This window comes from Mobula birostris, chromosome 11, assembly GCF_030028105.1.
Source record: "Mobula birostris isolate sMobBir1 chromosome 11, sMobBir1.hap1, whole genome shotgun sequence".
NCBI lineage: Eukaryota > Metazoa > Chordata > Chondrichthyes > Myliobatiformes > Myliobatidae > Mobula > Mobula birostris.
The window spans coordinates 6,698,456-6,715,360 of NC_092380.1; the positions used below are offsets into that span (position 1 = coordinate 6,698,456).

The window sequence follows — 16,905 nt, forward strand, 5'->3', positions numbered from 1 at the left end:
ATTAATTCTGATATTTGTAACAGTTGTAATTGATTGTTTTTTGTAGTCCAAGTTTTAAATAATCCTCTAGTCTAAAATACTACTTACTAAAAAATGATTGACAGTGAGCTACATAATAATGAGCTACATAATAAGTTAATTTGACTATGAGGGATATCCTGAAGCACCAAAAGCTTATTGAAAATTCTTGACAATGGAAAGGGCAAAATGGTTGCTAGTAATTTGAAGTTTTCCCCTTTATTAGCCATTATCCAGTATTGAACAAAACAATTTGAAATGCCACATTTAATAAAGTTGAAAATAAAAACTGAGCAAGTGAGGAGAGAAGCAGATTTAACATTTCAATATCTGAAACTTTTACTCTTTCTGCACATGCTACCTAACTTGAGTATTTTCAGTATTTTCTGTTTTTATTTCAAACTTTTAGCATCTGCTGCATTTTGCTTTTTTAAAAATATTTTGGAAACCTTAAATTATTTAGTGAAGTTTGATATTAACCACCCCGTAATAATGGTTACTGGGTTGAAAGAAATTCATAAAGTACGTACTCTGAATGCACTGCTATGTTAATAAGACATGTCTTGTAAAAATGTTGCTCATTAAATGCTGTTAAGATTATTTTCCAATTTCTTTCAGGAGGGACCAAAGTGAAACACTGAATGGTCTGCTTGAAATAAATCAAAAGGTATGGTTGCTGTTTGATATTTAAGTTAACAAGCTAAATTTGCTGTAGCAATTGAATCTCAATCAAGAAGTTAAGCTTGTCACATTTTTCTCCCACTCCACTGTGACACAAAGGAAGCTTCACAAATTATGCAGACAATTGTCTTATGATTGAAGGTGATACTGTTGCATATATTCTGCTTGGGTGTATGGAATTTTGTTTTCTTCCCTGTCTATAGTTTAATATGGTTCCAGGATACCTGCACCAATTTGATATTACACTCTATTGGCCATGATTTGTATGAACCCAGACATGATGAACATCATTTTGGAGCCTCTTTCTGTTCTCTCTTAACAAGTTTACAGCATGAGTCACGTGGCCTGATTTAGGAGTAGCAATCTTAGGTAACATTCCTTTTGTGTTTTGCAAAATTGAGGTCAAAATTGCGAGAAAGCACCACTCAGATGAAAATTGAATTCTTGAGTTGTGTTTATTTGTAGAGTAATGTACAGACATTGTGTCCAATCATGTGGAATGTGCACTGTAATAAATGTTAACATCGTACAGTATTAGGACAACCAATGTTTAATTGTACAACAACTGCACTTCTCTCTCGATTTTGATCTCATAATTTAATGTCATCTTGATGTATTGCAGTATCGGTATAAGCAGTGTTGTGAAGAATCCTACAAAAACTTTTATTAGATAATTTTGATTTACTGAATTGAAATGGAAGTATTGGGTGAGATGTTGAGATTCATTCCCTCTATTTTGTTTCATTTCCAAACTCCATGTATTCCATGACATTTAAAAGGATTCCTTGCCAAATTGATAACAAATGTTCAGATCATTAATTAAGATCCAATGGAAGTAATTGCAAAATAATTTAAACTCATTTAATGAACCAAATTTAAAATGCCTTTCCTGATTGGATGCATGTGGTTAATGGACAGTACATTAGTAATAGAAGGAATGAATGCATTTTTTAAAAAAAACTTCCTTTTCTTGGCACCACTGTGTGTTGTGCTATATTTAATAAGCTTTGCATCATGATGCAATAAATCTCTGAATCTACCAGTGCGATACTTTTTAAAAAAAAATCTTGGTTCTGGTCTTTCATGAAAGCGGCTTGCCAGCTTGATGCATGGAATACCCAATGCATGCATATACTTCAGGTTATAACTATATCTCATCTTTAAAATCCAGTTTCTGGATGCTGTTACGCGCACAAATATAAAGCAAAATCAATGATTTCTTGTGTTTAATTCCTGATATTTTCTGACTTCGTATGATTTTAGCTGAAGTTCATCTCTGTAGATTTGAACTCTGGAGAAAAACAATAGTTACACCAATTAACTGTGAACTAAATCTGTTTTGGTAAGATTCTCTTTAAACACTGACTCGATTCTTACCTAGATTTTTCCAGGAATATCTGAAAAGGAGAAAGAAAATGTTGATATCAGACAAAGGGAAAGAGGGCACATGATTTTCACTTAAGCACCCAGTTCTATTTTCTTTCTGTGAATTGGTCATTGAGGCCTTGGATGGGATGCTAGTCCAGAGGTTAGGTTGCTTGGCATTCAAAATGAAGTGGTCAGTTGGATTCAACATTGGCTTGGCTAAGAGGCCAGAGAGGGTAGTAGATTGTTTCTGACTGGAAGCCAGTGACAAAAGTAGTACCCTGCAGGGATTAGTGCTGGATCTGTTATTGTTTACCATCTATGTTAATGATTCAAATGGTAATATGGTAAATTGGATTGGCAAATTTGCAGATGCCACCAAGATTGGAGGTGTAGTAGACAATGAGGACATCTATCAAAACAAGCAGGATCTGTACCAGTTGGGAAAATAGACCGAAAGATGGCAGAATTTAATACAGGCAAGTGTGAGGTGTTGCACTTTGGAGTGACGAACAACAGTAAGACTTCCACAGTGAATTGGTGGGGTACTGAGGTGTGTGTTAGAACAAAGGGACACAGATCCATAATTCCTTGAAAATGAGGCAAAATTTGGGGTATGTGCGTTTCTAGTCACCCACCTAGAGGAAAAGATATCAATAAGCTTGAAAGAGTGGAGAGAAGTTTTACAATGATTTTGCTGAGATTTGAGGACATGAGTAATAGGGAAATATTGAATAAGTTAGTACTTTATTCCTAGAATGAGGGGAGATCTTATAGAGGAGTACAAAATCGATAAGAGTGAATGCAAGAAGGCTTCTTCATTTCAGGGTGGGTGTGTGTAGAACTAGAGGTCATGAGTTTGGGGTGAAAGGTGAAATATTTAAGGAAAATCGGAGGGGGAACTTCTTCACTCAAAGGGTGATGCTAGTGTGGAATGAGCTGCAAGTGGTAGATGCAGGTGTGATCTTAACATTTAAGAGATGTTTGGAAAGGTACATGGATGAGATGGGTATGAAGGGCTACAGATAAATAAGACCAGACCGCCACTGGTTTGATAAGGCTGAAGGGTTGTTTCTGTGCTGTAGTGCTCTGTAACTCTTAGCGTGGATTAATTTTGCTGCTGAAAATGTGGCCTGCCTTCACTTAGTCTGGTTAGCAAAAGTAGCAAACACACCAGACACTTAAACTTCTGCTGCAAATTGCACACCAAATTAATTTATTCAGTCACTTCACCAGTACATCATACAGTACACCTACCTTGATTATGAGAAGATGACCATTACAAAGGTTTCAAGGCAGCCTGTTGCTGGAAGTCTGGCACAGGAAAATCATGCTTACACATTCAATTCAAGAAAAGTTGTGGCAAACTTATTTCAACTAGAACTTGGTGTTTTGTATTAGTTGCTAATAACTCTGTTTTGGCGTAGATAGACAACAAGTCTTAAAGCCCTTTATCTTGAAGAACTAAATCATTAAATACAAGTGTTGGAAGTGCACAGCAAGTCAGGCAGCATTTGTGGAGAAAGAAATAGAATGCTGTAAGATCATTAACTTGAAATATTAACTCTGTTTTTCTCTCCACAGATGCTGCAAGACCTGAGTATTTCCGGTCTTTTCTGCTTTTATTTGAGATTCATCTGCAGAATTTGCTCTTGGGACTAAACCATCCTTTGTCTCACCTTGTTCCTGAGCTCTCTTCACAGCTGTGTTTCTCATTTAATTGTATTATTTCTGACCTTGTAGAGATCTCCACAAAATACTTGGGATTTTAAAAAAGTGCTTCCGACTTCTTTATTAGGTTTGTGCAGGATATCTCAGTTTGTTTCAATTCTCCGGTCTCAGGTCAGGCGGGTAGAAGATGATCCAATATAAATATTAACTCGCCTACAAAAATTGATCCTCAGCATTTTGAATACACACAGATTATTGCAATCTTGCTGTGAAAGGTTCGAGGATGATGTGCTACAGATGAGAAGGTCAAACACATGATCACTACTTGTAAGCTCCAATCTTCTGGACTTCCTGCCGATGTATTTGGCAGAATTCATCGAAACAATGAACAAACATTACCAAAGATAATACTCCACTTTGGGTTTTCATCTAATGTAGGCTCTAAAGTAAAACAAAGGCAGCAAATAAAATAGTTTTGAATTATTCTGTTGCTCTGGTGAGCACCATGCAGCAGGTAACATTAAGTCCTTTGGTTTCACCTTGTTTCCTGCTCGTTATAACTCATAATTTAAGCACAGGTGATTATGCAGAATCTGAGTCTTGCAGATCAGGGAAGACCTTTTTGCCTTCTGATTTTTCATTTGTTGGTTTCTTACTTCACCTCAACATTTCTTCTATCATTTCATTTCTCTTGACTTTTTCTGCAAACTAGATTGGGTACTAGAAACATAGAAAACCTACAGCATAATACAGGCGCTTCAGCCCACAATGCTGTGCTGAGCATGTACTTTAGAAATTACCTGGGGTTACACGTAGCCCTCTATTTTTCTAAGTTCCATGTATCTTTCCAGGAGTCTCTTAAAAGACCCTATTGTATCTGCCTCCACTGCCATCACAGGCAGCCCATTCCACGCACTCACCATTCTGTGTAAAACACACACACACACACACACACACACACACACACACACACACACACACACACACACACACACACACACACACACACAAACAAACAAACCACAACAATAACTTACCCCTGCCGTCTCCTCTGTACATACTTCCAAGCACCTTAAAACTGTGCCCTCTCGTTTTAGCCATTTCAGCCCTGGGAAAAAGCCTCTTGATTATCCACAAGATCAATGCCTCTCATCATCCTTATACACCTCTATCAGGTCACCTCTCATCCTCCACTGCTCCAAGGAGAAAAGGCCAAGTTCACTCAAACTATTCTCATGAGGTATGCTCTTCGTAAATCTCCTCTGCACCCTTTCTATAGTTTCCACATCCTTCCTGTCATGAGGTGACCAGAACTGAGTGCAGTACTCCAAGTGAGGTCTGACCAGGTCCCATATAGCTGTAACATTACCTCCCAGCTCTTAAACTCAGTCCCACGGTTGATGAAGGCCAGTGCACCGTATGCCACCTTAACCACTGAGTCAACCTGTGCTGCAGCTTTGAGTGTCCTATGGACTCGGGCCCCAAAATCCCTTCGATCCTCCACACTGCCAAGAGTCTTACTGTTGATACTATTTTCTGCCATCATATTTGACCTGCCAAAATAAACCACCTCACACTTATCTGGGTTGAACTCCATCTTTCACTTCTCAGCCCAGTTTTGCATCCTATTGATGTCCCGCTATAACTTCTGACAGCTCTCCACACCCCCAACCTTTGTGTCATCAGCAAATTTACTAACCCATCCCTCCACTTCTTTTTTCAGGTCATTTATAAAAATCACGAAGAGAAGGGGGTCCCAGAACAAATCCCTGAGGCACACCACTCTTTGCCTTCTATGGGCAAGCCAATTCTGGATCCATAAAACAAGGTACCCTTGGATCCCGTACCTCCTTACTTTCTCAGTAAGCCTTGCATGGGGTACCTTATCAAATTCCTTGCTGAAATCCATATACACTACATCTACTGCTCTACCTTTATCAACGTGTTTAGTCACATCCTCAAAATTCAGTCAGCCTCGTAAGGCACGACCTGCCTTTGACAAAGCCATGCTGACTATTCCTAATCATATTATGCCTCTCCAAATGTTCATAAATCCTGCCTCTCTGGATCTTCTCCATCAACTTACCAACCACTGAAGTAAGACTCACTGGTCTATAATTTCCTGGGCTATCTCTACTCCCTTTCTTGAAAAAGGGAACAACATCTGCAACCCTTCAATCCTCCAGAACCTCTCCTGCCCCCATTGATGATGCAAAGATCATTGCCAGAGGCTCAGCAATCTCCTCCCTTGCCTCCCACAGTAGCCTAGGGTACATCTCGTCTGATCCCGAAGACTTACCCAACTTGATGCTTTCCAAAAGCTCCTGCACATCCTCTTTCTTCATGTCTATATACTGAAAGCTTTTCAACCCTACAGTCGCCAAGATCCTTTTCCGTGCTGAATACTGAAGCAAAGTACTCATTCAGTACCTCTGCTATTTCCTCCAGTTCCGTACACATTTTTCCACTCACACTTGATTGGTCCTATTCTCTCATGTCTTATCCTCTTGCTCTTCACATACTTGTAGAATGCCTTGGGGTTTTCTTTAATCCTGCTTGCCAAGACCTTCTCATAGTCCGTACTGGCTCTTCTAATTTCATTCATAAGCTCTTCCCTGCTAGCCTTATCTTCTAGATCTCTATCACTTCCTAGTTTTTTGAACCTTTTGTAAGCTTTTCTTTACTCTACTAGCTTTTCAACAGCCTTTGTACACCACGGTTCCTGTACCCTACCATCCTTTCCTTGTCTCATTGGAACATACCTATGTAGAACGCCATTCAAATATCCCTTGAACATTTGCCACATTTCTGTTGTACATTTCCCTGAGAACATCTATTCCCAATTTATGCTTCCAAGTTACTGCCTGATAGCCTCATATTTCACCTTACTCCAATTAACCGCTTTCCTAACTTGTCTGTTCCTATCCCTCTCCAATGCTATGGTAAAGGAGATAGAATTGTGATCATTATCTCCAAAATGCTCTTCCACTGAGAGACCTGACACCTGACCAGGTTCACTTCCCAATACCAGATCAAGTATAGCCTCTCCTCTTGTAGGCTGATCTATATATTGTGTCAGGAAACCTTCCTGAACCCACTTAACAAACTCCACCCCATCTAAACCACTTGCTCTAGGGAGATGCCAATCAATATTTAGGAAATTAAAATCTTCCACCACGAGGACTCTTATTACACCTTTTCAGAATCTGTCTCCCTATCTGCTCCTCGATGTCTCTGTTACTATTGGGTGGTCTATATTAAAAAAAAACACCCAGTAGAGATAGTGACCCTTTCCTCTTTCTGACTTCCATCCACTTAGACTCATAGACAATCCCTCCGTGACTTCCTGCTTTTCTGCAGCCGTGACACTATCTCTGATCAGCAGTTCCACGCCCCCACCTCTTTTGTCTCCTTCACTGTCCTTTCTGAAACATGTAAAGCCTGGCACTCGAAGTAACCATTCCTGCCCCTGAGCCATCCAAGTCTCTGTAATGGCCACAACGTCATAGCTCCAAGTACTGATCCATGCTGTAAGCTCAGGCACTTTGTTCATGATGCTTCTTGCATTAAAGTAGATACATCTCAAACCATCGGTCTGAGCGTATCCCTTCTCTATCACCTGCCTGTCCTCTCTGTCGGACTATCTCTAAGCTTTATCTACTTGTGAGCCAACCGCCCCTTCCTCCATCTCTTCAGTTCCCACCCCCCCCCCCACCCCCAGCAATACTAGTTTAAACTCTCCCCAATAGCCATAGCAAACCTTCTTAGGGTAGCCTTAGGTTATTCTCATGACAAAGATACTGTCTTAACACTTTACATGATGTCCTTAATTATTTCAAACTTCAAAGTAAATTTATTATCAAGGTACGAAAATGTCACTATATCTAACCCTGAGATTCTTGCGGGCATTCACAGTAAATTCAAAAAAACACAATCGAATCAATGAAAGACCGCACCCAACAGGACGGAAAACAATTAATCTGCAAAACACAACAAATTGCACAAATACAAAAGGAAAAATAAGTAGCAATAAATAAATAATAAATATCGAGAACATGAAATGAAGAGTCCTTGAAAATGAGTCCGTAGGTTGTGGGAACATTTCAGTGTTGAGGTGAGTGAAGTTATCCCCTTTAGTTCCGGAGCCTGATGGTTGAGGGATAATAATTGTTCTTGAATCTGGTGGGTCTTGCTTCTGTACCTTCCTGGATGGTGGAGGTCCTTGATGGATGTTGTTCTCCTGCGACAGCACTCAATGTGCTCAATTTTTCCTTTTTAATATTGTTTGATACTGATTACTGTATGCGGTGAAGAAAAACACATGGTCACAGACTACTTATTGAAGCCCCAAGATACATACTGCTTGGATTCGTAAGCAATAGGCAGAATAATATTGATGAAATTACTTTTGTTTCAATGACTTCCATCTTTGCTCAGAACAACGTATTGTGGCCAGTTGATCAAATGCTAACCAGAATTGATGGAAGTTGTAGAAAGTCATCACTGGTATCAAAATCCCCTCCTCCACGATCTCCATCAGCACTGGTGCACCACAGGGCTGTGTGCTTAGCCCCCTGCTCTACTCACTTAACACCTATGACTGGCAAAGTACAGCTTCAACACCATATTCAAGTTTGCTGATGACACCACTGTTGTGGGCTGAATCAAAAGTGATGAATCAGCATGCAGGAGAGAGATTGAAATTTTGGCTGAGTGGTGTTATAACAACAGCCTCTCACTCAACATCAACAGTTCAAGGAACTGATTATAGACTGAAAGGAGAGGGAAAGCAGAGGTCCAAGAGCCAGTCCTTATTGGATGATCAGAGGTAGAGAGGTTAGCAACTTAAAATTCCTGGGTGTTACTATTTTAGAGGACCTGCAGGATGCAAGCACGTAAGTACAATTGCAGAGAAAGCACTGGAGTCTGCAGAGATTCAACATGACATCTAAAACTTCTATAAATGTGTAGTGGAGAGTATATTGACTGGCTGTATCATGGCCTGGTGTGGAAACACCAATGCCTTTCAGTGAAAAATCCTACAAAAGGGAGTGGATTTGACCTAGTACATCATGCATAAAGCCCTCCTAACCATTGAGCACATCTACATGAAACGCTATTGCAGGAAAGCAGCATCCATCATCAGAAATCCCCGCCACCTAGGTCATGCTTTCTTCTCGCTGCTGCCGTTAGGTAGAAGGTACAAGTCCTCAGGACTATCACCACCAGGTTCAACAACAGTGACTACCCCTCAACCATCAGGCTCTTGAATAAAAGGGGATAATGACACTCACTTGCTCCATCAGTGAAATGTTACTACAACCAATGATCTCACTTTAAGGACTCTTATCTCATGTTCTCGTTATTCATTGCTATTTGTTTATATTTGCAGTTGTTGTTTTGTGCACTCTGGTTGATCTTTCATTGATCCTGTTACAGTTACATTTTTATAGATTTGCTGAGTATGCCAACAGGCAAATGAATCTCAGGTTTTATATGGTGGCATATATGTACTTTGATAATAAAATTTACTTTGAACTTAGCTTTGATCATCGTACTCACATAGATTTCATTTTTTGTTATTTAATGCACTTAGGAAATTATTGTTGAAGCTCTTTTTGCTCCGTGCCTGTCATATCTGCCCAAATCTTTTTGATAATGTGCTTTGTTAGCTGTTCTGCTGTGGTAGTTGGGAAAGCCTTATTACAAAGCATTAAAGTGCAGACCAGGATTATTGAGGAGAGTTTCTTTTACTGTTTTACCTTCTCTTGGAAAGCCAGTAAAGCTGGATAGATTATAGGTGTATGGGATCTGACATCCTCTACTTAACTGAAATGGCATTATCCTGTAACCAGATGCAGGCATCTATTTGGGCACCATGGTAAAGTCGCAGTTAGAGCAATGCTATTACAGCTCGGCATGTCAGAGTTCGCTTCCAACGTTTTCGGTGTTGAACCTCTGTGACTCCCCTGGACATATGTGGGTTTTCTCCAAGTCCTCTGGTTTTCTCCCACAGTTTAAAGACACACTTATTAGAAGGTTAATTGGTCAACTGTTAATAGGGTTAAATCGGGGCTTACTGGGTGGTACAGCCTATTCTGCACTGTCTCTAAATAAATAACATCTTTTAGGGAGAAAACTGTGTCATTGCAGCCAGCACACAAAAGTAATGTTTCTGGTAGAATATCACCAAGTTTTAAGATAATTATAGTATTCTACTGTCATTTCACTTGAGTTTCAATAACACAACTCAAAGTTCAAATTTATTATTCAAGTAGATGTACCATATACAACATTAAGATTCATTTGCTTGGCAGGCATCCACACAGGAAAACAAAGAAATACAATAGAATTCACAAAAAAAAACACATAACAAAGACTGACAAACATGTGCAAAAGAGAACAAATCGTGCAAATAATAAAAGAAAGTAAACAAATAACTCGTATGATCTTCAGAATCGCTGAAAGTTAGTCCACAGGTTGCGGAGTCAATTCAGCGCTGAAGAGAATGAAACTGTTGTAGGAGGCCGATGACTGCAAGGTAACAACTGCTGAACCTGGTGGCGTGGGACCCATGACTCCTGCACCTTCTGCCTGTTGGTAGTAGTGAGAGGAGAGGAAGATGGGTCAAGCACGGGCAAATGGGACAGACAAGCTAATGGGGGGACCTTGGCTGGCACAGTAGTGAGGCTGGGGTTAGGGTTTGCCATGGAAGAGACAGTTTTCCATGCTCCGACCAGCTCTTCCACCCTCCCTTCCAGAAAAGGCTGACCATCGTCTGCTTCAAGGTCCCATAAGTGCAATTCTGGAGTCAAGTTCACGGAGTCCTTCGGGAGATCGTGAAATTGTTAATTTGTTTAGATGGTTCAAAGGTACATTTCTTGTTGGGCAATTGCAGTGATTGTAGTTCAAAATAAGTTTATCTGATTTTGTGAGCTGCCCACAAAACGTTGCTGTATGTTGCTAGTGCCATTTGAAAGGCCCTTACGATTGAGTATCACTATAGCAGTTGCAATAGTCTCTTAAACTGGATTTGGGTGGGGATGATGAATGGAAACATGGATTGGTTGTATTTTGTTTTCAAATGTTTATTATACCATGATTTGAATGCAATTATTGGATATTTGGTGCAGAGTTCTTCGATAAATTTTAAAAGATCAAATAAAGTTATAAGTGCTTCTCTTTTTGTAGAACCTGAACTTTTGCACTAAGGATGACCCTAAATGGACAGGTTTCCTTCTGGTTTGTTTTGAAGCTCGATTTTTACTTGTACAAACAGATTAGTAATTGCCAGTTTTATTTTGAAGTAAACTTATCAGTTTACATATTCAGGTTAAAATGAGGCAGGGAGACAAATTTTCACAAAATTAGTTTGTAATGGAGAAGTTATTACAGTATTACTATGCATTAAATGTCTGATGACCTTCACTTAATTTTGACTCTTGATTTATTAGATAATTGTAAGATACATTAATGTGTTTCACTTGAATGCTAATTGGTTGAATGTTCAGCAAATTTGAATATGTATAGTAATTCAGTGACCAGTTGACTGCATTTTTTTGCTCATTCTATAGTTTTTGAATATTGCCCATTTTGAGCAAGTTAATGACTTCATATCATAACTTTCATTATGGAATGCACAAAAACAATTAAAGATACTGTAAGGAGAGTACAGTTCATTTCTAAAATCCAGTCTAATAAGGAAATCGTTTTAATGTAGATACCTTTTAAAAATTTTTGAATACTAATGCATCTTTAGGGTCAACTGTTTTAAACAGTTATCGGAGGGGAGTAGACAATAAAATAAAAGCGTTTTCAGTGACTGAATTTTAAAAGATATGCTGTGTGATATTAGTTTAACGTAGAGGGTTTAACAAATGGTTGTAATGATTGAGAGACTTTGGGAAGCAGAGTGCTTACCTATTCTTTTCCTCCCTGATGAGAGACTAATCATACAAAAGGCATTTGGCAATGTTGGAGAAAGTGAAGCTCTTTATATATAGATTTTAAATATTCCTTGAGCTGACTATTAAAACCAGTCGATTTTCACCAAGATCCAAATTGAGTTATTCCTTGTCTTTTCTTCTAAAACGATTTAGTGCCAAAATGTATCCAGTTTCAGTAAATACTGGTTACATTTTTAGATTAGATTCAACTTTATTGTCATTGTGCCGAGTACAGATACAAAGCCAATGAAATGCAATTAGCATCTAACCAGAAATGCAAAGAATAGTGTTATTTACAAAATAACTGAATAAAAAGTAAGTGCTACAGCACACAAATATGAAAGTACTGAGACAGTACAATATGGATGCAATACTGCTTAGCGCTGTGATGTGAGGTTCAGCAGGGTCACAGCCTCAGGGAAGAAGCTCTTCCTGTGCCTGCTGGTGCGGGAGCGGAGGTTCCTGTAGCGCCTACTGGATGGGAGGAGAGTAAAAAGTCCATGGTTAGGTTGAGATGCATCCCTGATAATGCTTTTTGCCTTGCCCAGGCAGCGTTTATGGCAGATGTTCTCAGTGGTGGGCAATTGGGTGCCAATAATCTGCTGGGTAGTTTTCACCACATGCTGGAGTGCTTTGCAGTCCGATACAGGACAATTGCCATACCACACTGAGATGCAGTTGGTGAGTATGCTCTCAATGGTACAGCGGTAAAAGTCCGTCAGTATCCTGGGACAGAGGTGAGCTTTCTTGATGCTCCGCAGGAAATAAAGGCGCTGTTGCACCTTTTTGATCAGGATGGAGGAGTTCAGGGACCAGGTGAGATCCTCAGAAATGTGGACACCAAGGAATTTGAAGCTTGATGCATGCTCCACTACAGCTCCGTTGATGTAGATGGGGACATGAGTGTGACTCCTGGCATGCCTGAAGTCCACAATGATCTCCTTGGTCTTCTGGCTGTTAAGGGCCAGGTTGTTGTCGGCACACCATGCGGCCAGGTGCTGGACCTCATCCCTTTTGAAAGTAACAGGAACACCAAGTTACCAAACCTCCCTTAGCTTTAGAAGGGAATAAGTGAGGAGTTAAGAATGTTTGCTTGCTTGCATTCTGGGCTCTGTAGCGGAATTATTGTCATCTTGCACATTACTTCAAGGATAGCTTGCTTCCTTTCCGAATGCTGATTTTTCTTTTGAGATGGCTGATGAGTCTTGTGTGGGATCTGCAGGACAGGAGCTGCTTGATGTGAGGAATGATGGTAGTGGTGATGGTGTGCTCCTTTATTGTTCTGTGGGCATGTGGCCAAGTGGTTAAGGCATTGGACTAGCAACCCGAAAGTCATGAGTTCGAGCCCCAGCTGAGGCAATGTGTTGTGTCCTTGAGCAAGGTACTTAATCACAGTGCTCTGTGATGACACTGGTGCCAAGCTGTATGGGTCCTAATGCCCTTCCCTTGGACAACATCGGTGTCGTGGAGAGGGGAGACTTGCAGCATGGGCAACTGCTGGTCTTCCATACAACCTCGCCCAGGCCTGTGCCCTGGAGAGTGAAGACTTTCCAGGCGCAGATCCATGGTCTCGCAAGACTAACGGATGCTTTGGATAAAGAGACTCTAGATTCAGGTTTCAAGGAGGGAGGAAATGATGGCGGCGCAATGCAGCGCGCGCGTGGCCGTTGTGAATTGATATCGATATGTGTTGACTAAGGGGCCGTGCACAATCTGGATTTGATGGAGACAGCTGTGAGAAGCGCGAAGGAACATCTGGAGTAACTTCTGAAATGCCTGCTTCACTGCTACTGCTACTGTGCGATTGAGAATCTCCGGAGACGAAGGCCCCAAATCCTCAGCTTTGCATATTGTCTGTTGCCAGGGCCGGGGTCGAAGAGGTGGGTCGGAGGCTCGGAGTTTTTCGGACGGACTCTGAGTTGGACTGTGGTCGGGTGCTTCTAGTATGCTGCACCGGCAAGTTGGCGGTGCTGGAGGTTTACCGTCTGCGTGAGATGATGGGACTTTCAAGAGACTTTGAGACTTTTACTGTGCCATGGTCTGTTCTTATCAAATTATGGTATTGCTTTGCACTGTTGTAACTATATGTTATAATTATGTGGTTTTTGTTAGTTTTTAAGTCAGTTTGTCATGTGTTTTCGTGATATCATTCTGGAAAAACATTTTATCATTTCTTAATGCATGCGTTACTAAATGACAATAAAAAGAGACTGCGTGTCCTCATAATCACAATAATCTCCATTTTGATTGGTGTGGGCTGAGGATTTCGACAAGTCATTCAGGATGCTGTATTTTCCAAGGAAGCTCTGAATATTCTGGAAGCATCTTCTTTTGACTTCTGATATTTTTATTGCTACATTAAGGCTCAGTGGCATGCCTGGTTAGAAACTCTAATGAAGGCACTGCAAATCATGTGACCCTCTCATAAATGATGTCTGAGTGTAATTAGAATCTCAGTATGAGGATGTTGTACTGAGAAAGGCCTGAAATTAGTTAATCTACACTGCAAATGGATTTGGAAGTATTTCTCTTGTGTGTTTGGATGCCCATGTTTCTGAAATGTAGGAACAACTTGATGCCAGACTGAGGTAAACTGCCACCACTTTCTTGGGCACACAAGGGCAATGCAGACAAGTGATGAATTTCATCTACACTTTCACTTGAGAGATGAGCCCCAGAATACGGAAAGTGATCCATATATTTTCTCCTGTTGGTGAAGTGTGACATTGGAAGATGAGAAGACCTTTAGATTTGTGGATGCAAGTTACGGCATTGCAATGAGAAAGCTTGAGAAACGCGTTACAGTGATAATGGCTTTGTTTGACCTTGCTCAGCACTGAGTGAATACATTAATTAGAATCAAGGTTGAGTGATTTAACAACAACCACCTCGCGCTCAACATCAGCAAGACCAAGGAATTAATTGTGGATATCAGTAAGGGGCAGCTGGGAGAACACACATCACCCTCCCAATTGAGGGATCAGCAGTGGAAAGAATAAGCAGCAGCATCATCCCAGACGATCTATCTTGGGCTTGTTTTACTGGTTACAGTTTAAAAACAAAACACATTTCATCTTGGTTGATGGATTTTTAAAAAAGTTTTCCAATCTACTTAATTGAAAAACTCTGTGCTAAATATTCTAATATGATACGAAATGCACCAGTAAGCAGATCAACAACACTACCAATGTGTACAGTTCTGAAATGAGGTTGTGAAGATTCATTTGAAATGCATGAAAATTACAGCTCGGTGGATGCATTCTTTAATTTGCTGAATTTTAAGCAATATGACCATTTTTGAAAGGAAAGTTTGAGTTATAATTAATTGCATGTATTTATTGTAGATTTAATTTGGTTGAAATACTAACCTAATCAAAATTGAAACTCAATAGATTTGTTCTTGGTGTGCAGCAAATAATAGTGTGAAATATCTATTTTTTTTACACCATAAACATGAATAAGCAGCACTGATTTGAAGAGATCAATGTCCCTAGTGTATACAGTGCAAACAATGCAAAGTTTTGTATTCTTAATGGGTAATTTTGTACTTGGGAGAAACTTCATGAATTGGCTTCATCGAATTAGTGAAGCTGCAGAGCACAACTGTATGGATTTATGTGTTGGATTTATTTTGAATTTCATTTGCAGGCTGGATCTTGCTGCAGTGTAGAAGTAATACAAGGATTTGGGTACACAAAGGAGAACTATAAGAAAGAAGCACATGGTTATGCACCTAGCTGCAAATCCTTTTACTTCACAAGGTTGATTTCCATTGCACATGATATGCTTCCATTTACTTTACAGCCAAGTTATTTTTCCCATAAGCTTTGTCCTTCAGGTCCAAGGTCAATTCCTCTGTACAATTTTTAAATGGCGCTCAATAAATGGCACATGCTCAAAAGATATTGAATGTAGTTGTACTGTATTGCAAATAAGAAGCAGTGATTTTCAAAAACACAGATTATGTGAAATCCTTGGATGAATCTCTCCAAATTTGTTTGATTACCCTCCCATACTCTCCATGAATATTTAGTTTCTGGTTTGCAATTGTAGAGCAGGCTTTCAGTTCATATGATACTGGTTTGTACACTGTTAAAATGGCGGCGGGGGGGGGGCGGAATCCCTTAAAAACCTAAACCTTTTGTACTGAAGACCAATTGATATTTTGATGAATCAGTTTGAGTTGAAGAATTTATTCTTGGTGGTGGATACTGAACTTTATTACTCTACCAAGACTTTGTGATATGCTTCTCTGAGAAGAGTGACGGCTTATGTAGTTGTGAAGAATTCGGGCAGCACGGTGCTGCCTAGATAATTTTAACTATGCTTCCCAAAAGCAGTCACCACTGCTACCAAGAAAAGCACGAACAATAGGTACAGGGAACTCACTCACATCAATGATTCAGATTCATTTATTTATCACATCTACATCAAAGTCTACAGTGAAATACAAGCACATCCTAAGGAGGCAGCCTGCAAGTGTTGCCAAATATTCAAGCGCCAACGTAGAATGTCCGCAATGCTCAACAGAACAGCTGAAGCAACAAAGCAACAACAGAACAAGCCTCTTTCCTCCCTCCCATATAGACAGCCCTCAACCCCAGAACAGGCCTCTGGTTCTCCGGCAAGCTCACAGACAATGGGCCTCCAGCTTCCCCAGTGGACCACCATGCTGACAGAAAAATTTATTACCCAGCTTCCTCCATTCTGGATCATCTTCTTTAACTGCATGTGAGATGTGTTGTCACGAAAGAGTTGTGGCGATTGAGGAAGGCAGTTCAGCACTGGCTCTGTTGCAGTTAGGAGTAGGCAGTAATGATTTTGGTGATGCCCAGAATCTTCCAAGTAAATAAATAAACTACTTCTAAGTTCATTTGGAAGAAGATGGTATCAAACCAAGCAGCCAAAGTACTGATAAGCAACACACATAAAATGCTGGAGGAATTCTGCATCTATGGAAATGAATAAAGTTGACGTTTCAGGCCAGGACGCTTCGGAGCTGGAAAGGAAAAGGGAAAGAGGATAGCTAGAAAATTACTATAGCTAGAAAATTACTAATCTAATAAAGCACTTGAAATTCAGTAATGTGTCTGAGTGTCTTCAATTATGTTCAGTTTCTATTTTCCTATAGTTAATGAGAAAGAATGTTTTTTTATTCTCTTCAAGAATTGAGAAATATGAAGTTTAAGGACTTGTGTCTACTCAGTTGCACTACAGTACATCT

The 16,905-nt window shown here is 40.0% G+C and overlaps 1 protein-coding gene across 11 annotated transcripts in view; it reads left to right on the forward strand.

The window, feature by feature from the left end:
* The window catches only part of LOC140204772 (activating transcription factor 7-interacting protein 1-like), a 145,846-nt gene that overhangs the window by 38,391 nt on the left and 90,550 nt on the right, over positions 1 to 16,905 (forward strand). For 5 of the 11 annotated variants that reach the window (XM_072271549.1, XM_072271547.1, XM_072271548.1 and 2 more), the window contains exon 2: positions 637 to 685. The exons of the other annotated variants lie outside the window; for them this stretch is intronic. The gene's annotated coding sequence lies outside the window, so the exon portion shown is untranslated. The remainder of the gene's footprint in view (positions 1 to 636; positions 686 to 16,905) is intronic. 11 annotated transcript variants of the gene reach the window in all.